The following is a 9,070-nucleotide window of genomic DNA, read 5'->3' on the forward strand; positions in this document are numbered from 1 at the left end:
ATTATCAAACAGATTTTTTTATTCTTTTATTATGAAAATAAAAAATTATTCCTAAAATAAATTGCCAAACAGACCCTATCTCTTCTCCTCCTCTCCTCTTTCTCTTTCTCTTCCTTCTATCTTTTCTATTTCATTTCATCATCATCTTCTTCTTATAGGATTCTAAATTTTATGAGATTTATAGGATTTATGGGAATTGCAATGAAATTTTTAGAAACTGCTATAAAAGTTTTGAAAATCAAAACTTGTTATCATTAAATTGTGGATATCTAAAGTTGAAATTTCTTGACTTTAAATTATGAATAACTAAAATTATACTTGTAAATATTCGAACAGTTAATTATAAATTTGTGAACTTTAATAGCACGTCAACTTTGAACTTTTGCTTGTTGAGATATAGATTTTTACTTATAAATATTTGAATTTGTATTTATGAATATTAGAACTTTTATTTATAAATTTTTGAACTTACCTTATTTATGCAAGAGTATAAAGTGGTTCAGGTGTGACATTTTAAACTAGTTAATAAAGCATCCCAATAATGTCAAAGTTTAAAGTGTCCTTGCACTCACAATAGGAACAAGAGAAAAATAAAAATAATAAGATAAAGCATTATAATGTAATTAATATTCCTGTAAAATTGTGTCTGTGCTATTTTAAGTTGATATTTTGTAAATGGATGTATGGTATACATTGTGATGTATGTTTGGAGAACACTTGTTGTGGTGTAAATAAAATTATTTGCAATAATCATTTGTACAGTTACCTAAGTTATAAATAACAAAAGTCTATCTATAATATGAAAAAGTATATTTATTAACATTACAATATTCATCTATTTTACATGATCTATGTGATTAAACATTTATAATGTTTTTGTTACATGAACAATAGAAAGGTCATATAAAATATAAAAAGGTCCATCTATTAACAATACAATATCTATCTATTTTACATGGTTCATGTGGTTAAACATTTAGAATGTTATTGTAACATAAACCAAAAAAATACTAGTATATAACAAACAAAGTTCATTTATTAATAATACAATCTCTATATATTTCATATGATTGGTGTGATTAAACATTCATAATGTATTTTTAACTTGAACAACAAAAATCTGTGTATAACATAACAAGGTCAATTTATTAACAATATAATGTTCATCTAATTCTATTTAAATGGTTTGTGTCATTAAGTTCAATATTTATAAAAGTTTCTTAAGTTATAAACAATAGAAAGTTTATATAATATGACAATATTCATTTATTAATATCACAATTTCCATCTATTTTACATGATTTGCATGCTTAAGTATGGGTAAACTGTATAGATGATCATTGCAAATAATTTTATTTACACTACAATAAATATTTTCCAAACATATACCACAATATATGTCATATATTCATTTACAAAAAACTAACTTGAGATAACACACATACAGTCCTAGAGGAACACTAATTACATTTTGATTCTTCATCCTATTATTTTTATTTTTCCTTCAATTTTTGTTGTGAATGTGAGGGTATTTTGAGCTTTGATATTATTGAAATGCTCTAATAACTAATACAAAATATTACACCCAAACCATTTTATACTCTTGTACAAATAAGTAAAGTTCAAAAATTTATAAGTACAAGTCCTAATATTCACAAGTAGTTGTTCAAATATTTACAAATAGAAGTCTATATCTTGATAAGCATAAGTTTAGAGTTGATGTCTTGCCAAAATTTACAATTAAATGTTCAAATATTTATAAGTATAGGTTTAGTGATTTACAATTTTAAGTTTAGAATTTTTGATTTTAAATATTCACAACTCAATAATAACAAGTTCTTAATTTTACAACTTCTGTAGCAGTTCTCAAAAATCTCATACAATTTCCAAAAATCTCAAACAGGCTAGAATCATTATCATTGCTACACTAATACTCAGCGCCATTACTATCGTTCTCCAGAAGTCACTCACCATCAATGCCAAATCGTGCTTGCTCTCATGGTTGAATGCTCTTATAATCTGACTTAGCCTGCCAACGCCAACATGACCCCATAAATTTGCAGCTGCTACAATCTTGCAATCCATCCCTCTACCACTAACACAATTGTTTCACTCCGCCAACCACAGTCAAGTGACACCTTCAAACAACTATCACAACAAGAAAATAAGAAAGAGGAGGGAGAGAAGGAAGAAGATGACGAAGAGGAAGAGAGAGAAAGAAGAGAGGAGGAAGAAAAAATTAGATGGAACGTTGGTTAGTTTTGGGAAGGGCAAATGAGTCTTTTCTCATTAAAACATATGTTCATTTAAGACCCTCAAGTCTATAGGGACATTGCATATTATATTGTGCCCTGAATGCAATTTTTTTGGCCCTGAGACCCTTGGGCGTGATTCTCCCATTCTAATGAGTAACAAGAAACTCTAGTATTAAACTTCTTTTATTATTTATTGGCCAAAGCAAAGCTTCAAACATGGGATAACATAAAAAATACCTTTGAGCTTAGTTACTGTTTGAATCTTTATAATTTTAAAATAAAGGAAAATATTTTCAAAAAATAATATAGTTACAATTAATCTAAAAGACCATCATTAAAAAAAAAATACACAAATTAGCAATTATGTAAAAAAAAATGGATATTACGTGTTTAATAAAACTAAAGAATGAAGATCTATGATGTGCAGATATGATGCGTAATCGAATACTCCAATACATTAATACTTTTATTTAAAAAAATAGAATACAATATGTTTAGGGTATATGTGTATGTATTTATAAAAAAATTCATTGAACATATTAATATATATGAATTCTAAATTTTATTTTAAATATTAATTTAATTCATAGAATATTTTGAAACAAAATAAAATCTACAAAATAAGTTACAACTTAAAATGGATATACTTAAAAATAAATAGTAAAATATAAGTAAATAAATAAATTATTAATCTTTGATAACATGAAAAACCTATTTTCTAAGAATGTTAATCTTTTCTTTAAAAAATCATAAAAATATATTAGAAAGAAAAAAATTAATATGATAATTTTTAACAGAAAATTAATTTTTATGAAAACAGCTTATCAATTCTAAAGTATTGACCTGTAAATTTAAAAATATTAAATAAATATTAAAAATTAAAAATATTTTTAATTAAAAAATAATATTTCAATACTTATGTCAAAGTCAGTACATCAAGTATTTTGAAATATTGATATTTCATAAATAGAAGTAAAAATTTCTCAGTGAAAGATTCTGCAACTAAACGGAATAAAAAGAAAATCACGATACCGAGGGGTTCCCCCAGAAACCAAAAGAATATTAAGATAGAAATAGAGTTTTTAAATTATAAATACTCAACAATTGGCCATTATTATTACATTATGTCAAGTTGCAATAAAAAAAATACATTATATTAAGTTAAAAAGTTATTTTAAATTAGTCAATCAACATTCATCAAAAAAATTATATATATCAGGAGGGCCAAGCTAGGGTTTTATTCATCATTTGTTTTAGCTCAATCTTATTGGAGAGAATTATATACAAATCTCACTCAATACTATTTCATCTTTATTTATAAAAAAATTATTTCTTTTATGTATATTTTTATAAAACAAAATCACATATTTCAATTGGCATTTATTACACATTTTCAAAAATCCCTCATAATTTACATTAACAAAAAATAATTAATGTATACTTATATGTTGATTAATATAAGATATTTTAGTTCAATTCTTTATTTTTAGACATAATTATTATGATTAATTAACTTTTTTATACTGTGTAATACAGTTTTTTTTATATATACAAAAGAAGGAGTACAATTAATTATTTTCAGATTCATTAACAACTGAGCTTTTATTCTTTTAAGTTTATTTATTAATAAATTTAAAAATAATTAATTATATTGAGTGAGATGTTAGGTATTTTTTTTTTTTAGTTTGTACGAAAGCTAACAACTTTGGTGGGTCAGCTCGTACTTGGATGATTATCTCGTGGACTAATAGCAAAAGAAAAGGGAAGAATTTCTGGAAAGTCCCTTAGCAGGGGATTAGTTTCAACTAGGTCACTTGAAATAGGGAAATGCCATCTAAGTCCCACGAGGCTTCAATGAAATTAAAAATTAAATTACACTTATGAAAATGGCCATGATTCCATAGAAAAACAATGAAAATTACCTCCCCCAACCATCATTGAGGTTGAAAACACAATCGACAATCACCAAAGCTATGTTGCTAGCATCAAGTAATTTCTACTAATTGCCACCTAACAGTTAATTAACTGAAAACCTAATCAATATTAAGTTTCTCAAATAATACTTATTTTAATATTTATATGATTTTTATAACTTTTAGTCAACTAAAAATTAAAATAATGAAATTTTAATGATGATGGAACATTAGCCCTACTCATAACTTTAGGATGATCAATGTGCCCGCACAAAAAATCAATAATAAAAATGTAACTTAATTCATATTTTCGAGGACATCTTTCATCTATGGTATATATTATTTTTAAAATTTATTTAAACTTGCTGATAAAAATGTGATTTTTTAGATTATGATTTAAATAAATATGTTTTTAACCAACATATTTAAATAAACATGTTAATTTTTCTCAAATAAAAGGTGAAACAAGTGGAAAGATGCTTTTTGAGAGGAAACTTCTTAAAATCTATGATAAAAAAAATTGTCCGTATCTCTTAATAAAATTGATAGTCCAATTCTTATCCCAACTTGATTAATTATAAAGATCAAGCTTTTTAACTTTTTTAAAAACTTTATAATGAATCAAGTTAATTTGTTTTCAATGCTTGGCATGGTGAGAATTGAAGTTAGTTGGTCAAGAAACTTAAAGAAACCTTTACCCTTCCAATATTAATACAATAAAAACAACAGTGAGGTTGAATACATAAATTATATGATCTTGTTGTATTATGTTGAAACTAATTCTACCAAAAAAAAATTACCTAAAATTTGGGCAAATTAAAGCTGAATGAGTTGAAGAATTTGTTGTCAGTTTGCTCCTACACAAACACACCCAAGATGAAAACAAACTATATCTTATAGAATAAGTTTAACAGATCCTTAATCACCACGCGGTGAAATAGTTTCATTTCCCAAGCAGATGCCACTACACATAAACTGTTGACTATAATAGCACATGGCTAAAATTGAGACTTGTCAAGGCTGTTGAAGTAGGATGATCAAGAGCTTCTATGGCAGAGATTCTCTCAGCAGGGTTATACTTGAGCATTTTCTGCAAGCCACAAATATCACATTCAATTATTCAAACCAAAAAATGCAAAAGAGAACACAGCCTCAGCTCTCTCATAGTCATGGATAAGAATTTGATTGTGAGAGAACCCTACCAAAGCACAGAGAATATGATTCAGATTTTCAATTAAAATTGCCAAAATTTGTATGCAAATAATATACTACAAATATATCACCCAGCTATTATTGTCCTAAATTGGCCAAAAAAAAAAAAGCTGTTACTGTATTCCTACAGTCCTTATGATTCTGAATTTTTGATTCAACCCATAGAAGTCATTAAAAAAAAAAAAAAAGAAAAAAAATATCTCTGCAATTATAAAAAATATTAGGAATCTCATTATGAGAAATTGGGTGATCACTTTTGCTCATGTTTATAGAAAAACCAACAAATGCGCTGATCTTCTTGCTTGTATGATGCCTTATCATAATTTTAATATTTATATCTTTGATAACCCCCCCTTCAAATGTAATAGCCTCATGGCTATAGATATGATAAGACAATTGTCTCTTGCACAGGTTCTCTTGACCTTGTATTAAAAAAAAAGAAAAAAGAAAAGCTAAATTCAAATGAAGGCATTTTCAATTTAAGGCCACAGGATATTGGAAAACCTTGATGTAGCAAAGTTAGTTACTGACTGTTTAGTTACTGGAAAGGAAGGAAATGGGTTAACAAAATAAAAACAAAAAAAATGATAAAAATGTGGAGATGAGATAGATTTACCATGTTCATGATAGAAAGAGGATAATTTAATTTATGAGGTGAGAATTATGAAATTTGTAAAAAGTGTGGTAATTTCTACATTTATAGTATGTATTTAGTATTAATTTTATTATAAGAGAAAATATAATTTAGTTCACTTTTATTCTTATTTCTTTAATTCATTCAATTCTCATCTTTTCTAGCAACCAAAACGTCTCTTTAATGTTTATCTTAATCATATAATGACTAATTAGTTAGTGTTTTTTAGTATAGATTCTCATGTCCCTTTATTTTGCAGAACGGCCATATAATATGCATCTGAATAGAATCATATCAATGGCCCCACCCAATAGATCTTGGGTCCTCATCCAAAAACGATGCAATTCAGACTGCAAGTTACTCTTCTACTAATAGTAATTAATTTGCTGATGATAACTTGTCCCCAAAGGCTTATGCAAAAACACTAATGTTGCGTTTGAATGTATGGGAATTTAAATTTAAATCCAGACCAAAGCTACCATTTGGATCCGTAAAATTTATGGATTACATGTTTTATTATAATTTTTTTTGTAATTTAAAATTTTTCTTATACCCCTAGTTATTTGAAATATTAACTACTCTAACCCTCTCATTTCTTTCCATTTTCATAACTCATCTCCCTTTTTTCATTTTCTTTAAATTTGAAATTTTATATACTATTCAAACAGATGATTTCAAATATATGGATTTTAAATTTGAGATTTTAAGTTTAAAATCTAAATCCACTTATTCAAATGCTACCTGAAAAAAACTAAAAAGTTGAAACCAAAATACTAACCAAGAGAAGATTTACTCCATCAGGTCCCAATTCTGGTACAACCAGAGCCAAATTCAGTGGTCTCCACTTAGGGTAGACATGCCAACCCTAAAGAGAAGTAACTCCTGGCCACACTTCCTCAGTTGGAGTTCCAACAACCTTCAAGGACCACAAGTGAAGATGAAGTCAATGTTGAAGCTGGATTTTCAAAAGTACGAACCAACCTCTAGAAAGGAATGATAGAGACAGATGTCACAAATTTCCATTAAATACAAAACTAGGTGTGTAGCTCCTAAGAGGGTAAGTGAAGGTTCGTCCGACACCAAAGTCAGCAATCTTGAGAATCCCCTTCAGCTGGTCAACAAGAAGATTTTGGGGTTTGAGGTCGCGATGGAGGCACCATGCCTGTGGCAGTATTCAACACCCATGCAGAGCTGGTAAAGGAAGCTCTGAATACAAGAAGGAGAAAGAGAGCAAGAGTTGGGACCACGGCGAAGAAGATCCATGTACTTCTTAAGATCAGTGTCAAGGTACTCAAAGACCAGTATGAGGATACACTTTAAAGTTGAAGTATCGCCAATGAGCTCGACAGAGTGCAAGCGGACGATGTAGAAGGACGTACGGAGCATCTTAAGGAGGGATATTTCTCGAAGAGTAGTTTCAGGGACTCCCTGGTAGCCGATCTCCAGTTTCATCTCTCTTCAGAGCCACCAGATTCCCAGTGGCCTTTTCCGTCGCCTTGTATACCTGCCCGTAACCCCCTTCTCCGACCATCTTTATCTTCTTGTATCTCTCCAAAAATTCCAATTGGTTTGTAAGATTCATTAATTGAATATCAATCAAGATTCACCTGAAAAAGGAAATCTTTGATCAGATATTCAACCACTTCTCGTATTTGGAGTTCTCCTTGATTCTAAATTACACAACATCTAATCACCGTCTTACCAAATCCTGAGCATCAATTTATTAAGAAATCAGAGAAATTTGACAGAGGCAAAACAACATTTGTTGCCGTTTGGACGTGGTACCAGGAAAAAGAGCTCAATCAATTGCATCACAGGATTATCATTTCAAGTCAATCGCCAACTAATCAAATTGGAAATTTAAAGGACAGTGGATCGACAAAAACAGTGAAATGCATGAGATAGCATCATAACATATTTATATTGATGATAATAAGTTGCAACAAATTGCAACAATTAAATTACAGACAGACCAAATGTATTCTGCTACAAAACAGCGTCAACACCAATAACAGGAAGAGATTTGTAGGGTCAGTAATGCCGATTATATAATTGAAAGCTTATCTAATTCTGGAAGAATTGATATCCAGCAGGAATAAAATAAAAAATCAAATTAACAGCACAAGAAGATTAATTAATGCTAATGTTCAACTGCCTTTATTTGTTTTTAAACCCGGGGGGGGGGAGATTATTCCCCTGCCCCTATCAATCTCATGCACAAATTTTGGGAAAGAAGAGCTAGAAGAGTAAATAATGGATCATGTCCCTTATGTGAACGGATCATTGACTTTTACTGACTGAAAAAGAATGGCAGTTTGAGCAAACCTTTGATATATTGCCATTGCTTTTCAAATTCATATATATATATATATATATATATATATATATATATAAAAGAGGACATAAAGATTTAGTGAAATCATATTTAGCAGGCATTGACTGGCACATGTTGGCCTTTTTACGCCTAAGCACTAGTGTATGTGCAACTGCAAATTCACTCTGGCATAATGCACTCGATTAAGTTAGTGGGTATGGATTACAAATGCAGCACTAAAGAAAAACGCATCAGACAAATAGAAAGTCAAGAGCAGGAAGAAAAGAATGCCTAAATCTATCCATTCAGAAAGAAAACAAGCCGCGGCGCAAGAACAATATTTCTTCTCATTTAAAGAATCACGAGACACAAAAATTTGCTCCAGTTGTCACATACAATCAAAGAAGATGTTACATACAATCAAAGAAGATATTTCCACGGAGTGAAAACACAGACCAAGACGAAGAGACACCAGCTCACGGATGACCAGGTGATGAAGCGCTAATTAGAACCCGCAATTCAGATGAGAAAGAAAAGAGAAAAGGAGGGAAAGAATGGAGAGAACAGAGTAATTGGAGGAGGAGGAGGTAAGAGGCTCCTGTATCCACACGCTGTTCTTGCGTTCACAGTGACATCAACTAACAAAAACGGTAGGTCGTTACATTGAATTTACTAACTTAACCTCAAAGAGTGAAGAAATAAAATGACAAGTGTGTGTTTAGTTTTCATTTGAAAAAGTTCA

General features: G+C 29.4%; 1 pseudogene; it reads right to left on the bottom strand.

Annotated features, from left to right (window-relative positions):
• Positions 1 to 5,166: 5,166 nt before the first annotated feature.
• Positions 5,167 to 8,832, bottom strand: LOC129315000 (cell division control protein 2 homolog C-like; annotated as a pseudogene).
• Between the last annotated feature and the right edge of the window lie 238 nt (positions 8,833 to 9,070).

The sequence above is a fragment of the Prosopis cineraria genome, unplaced genomic scaffold, assembly GCF_029017545.1.
Source record: "Prosopis cineraria cultivar Desert tree isolate PC_DT_omini unplaced genomic scaffold, ASM2901754v1 PC7, whole genome shotgun sequence".
NCBI classification, from domain to species: Eukaryota; Viridiplantae; Streptophyta; class Magnoliopsida; order Fabales; family Fabaceae; genus Prosopis; species Prosopis cineraria.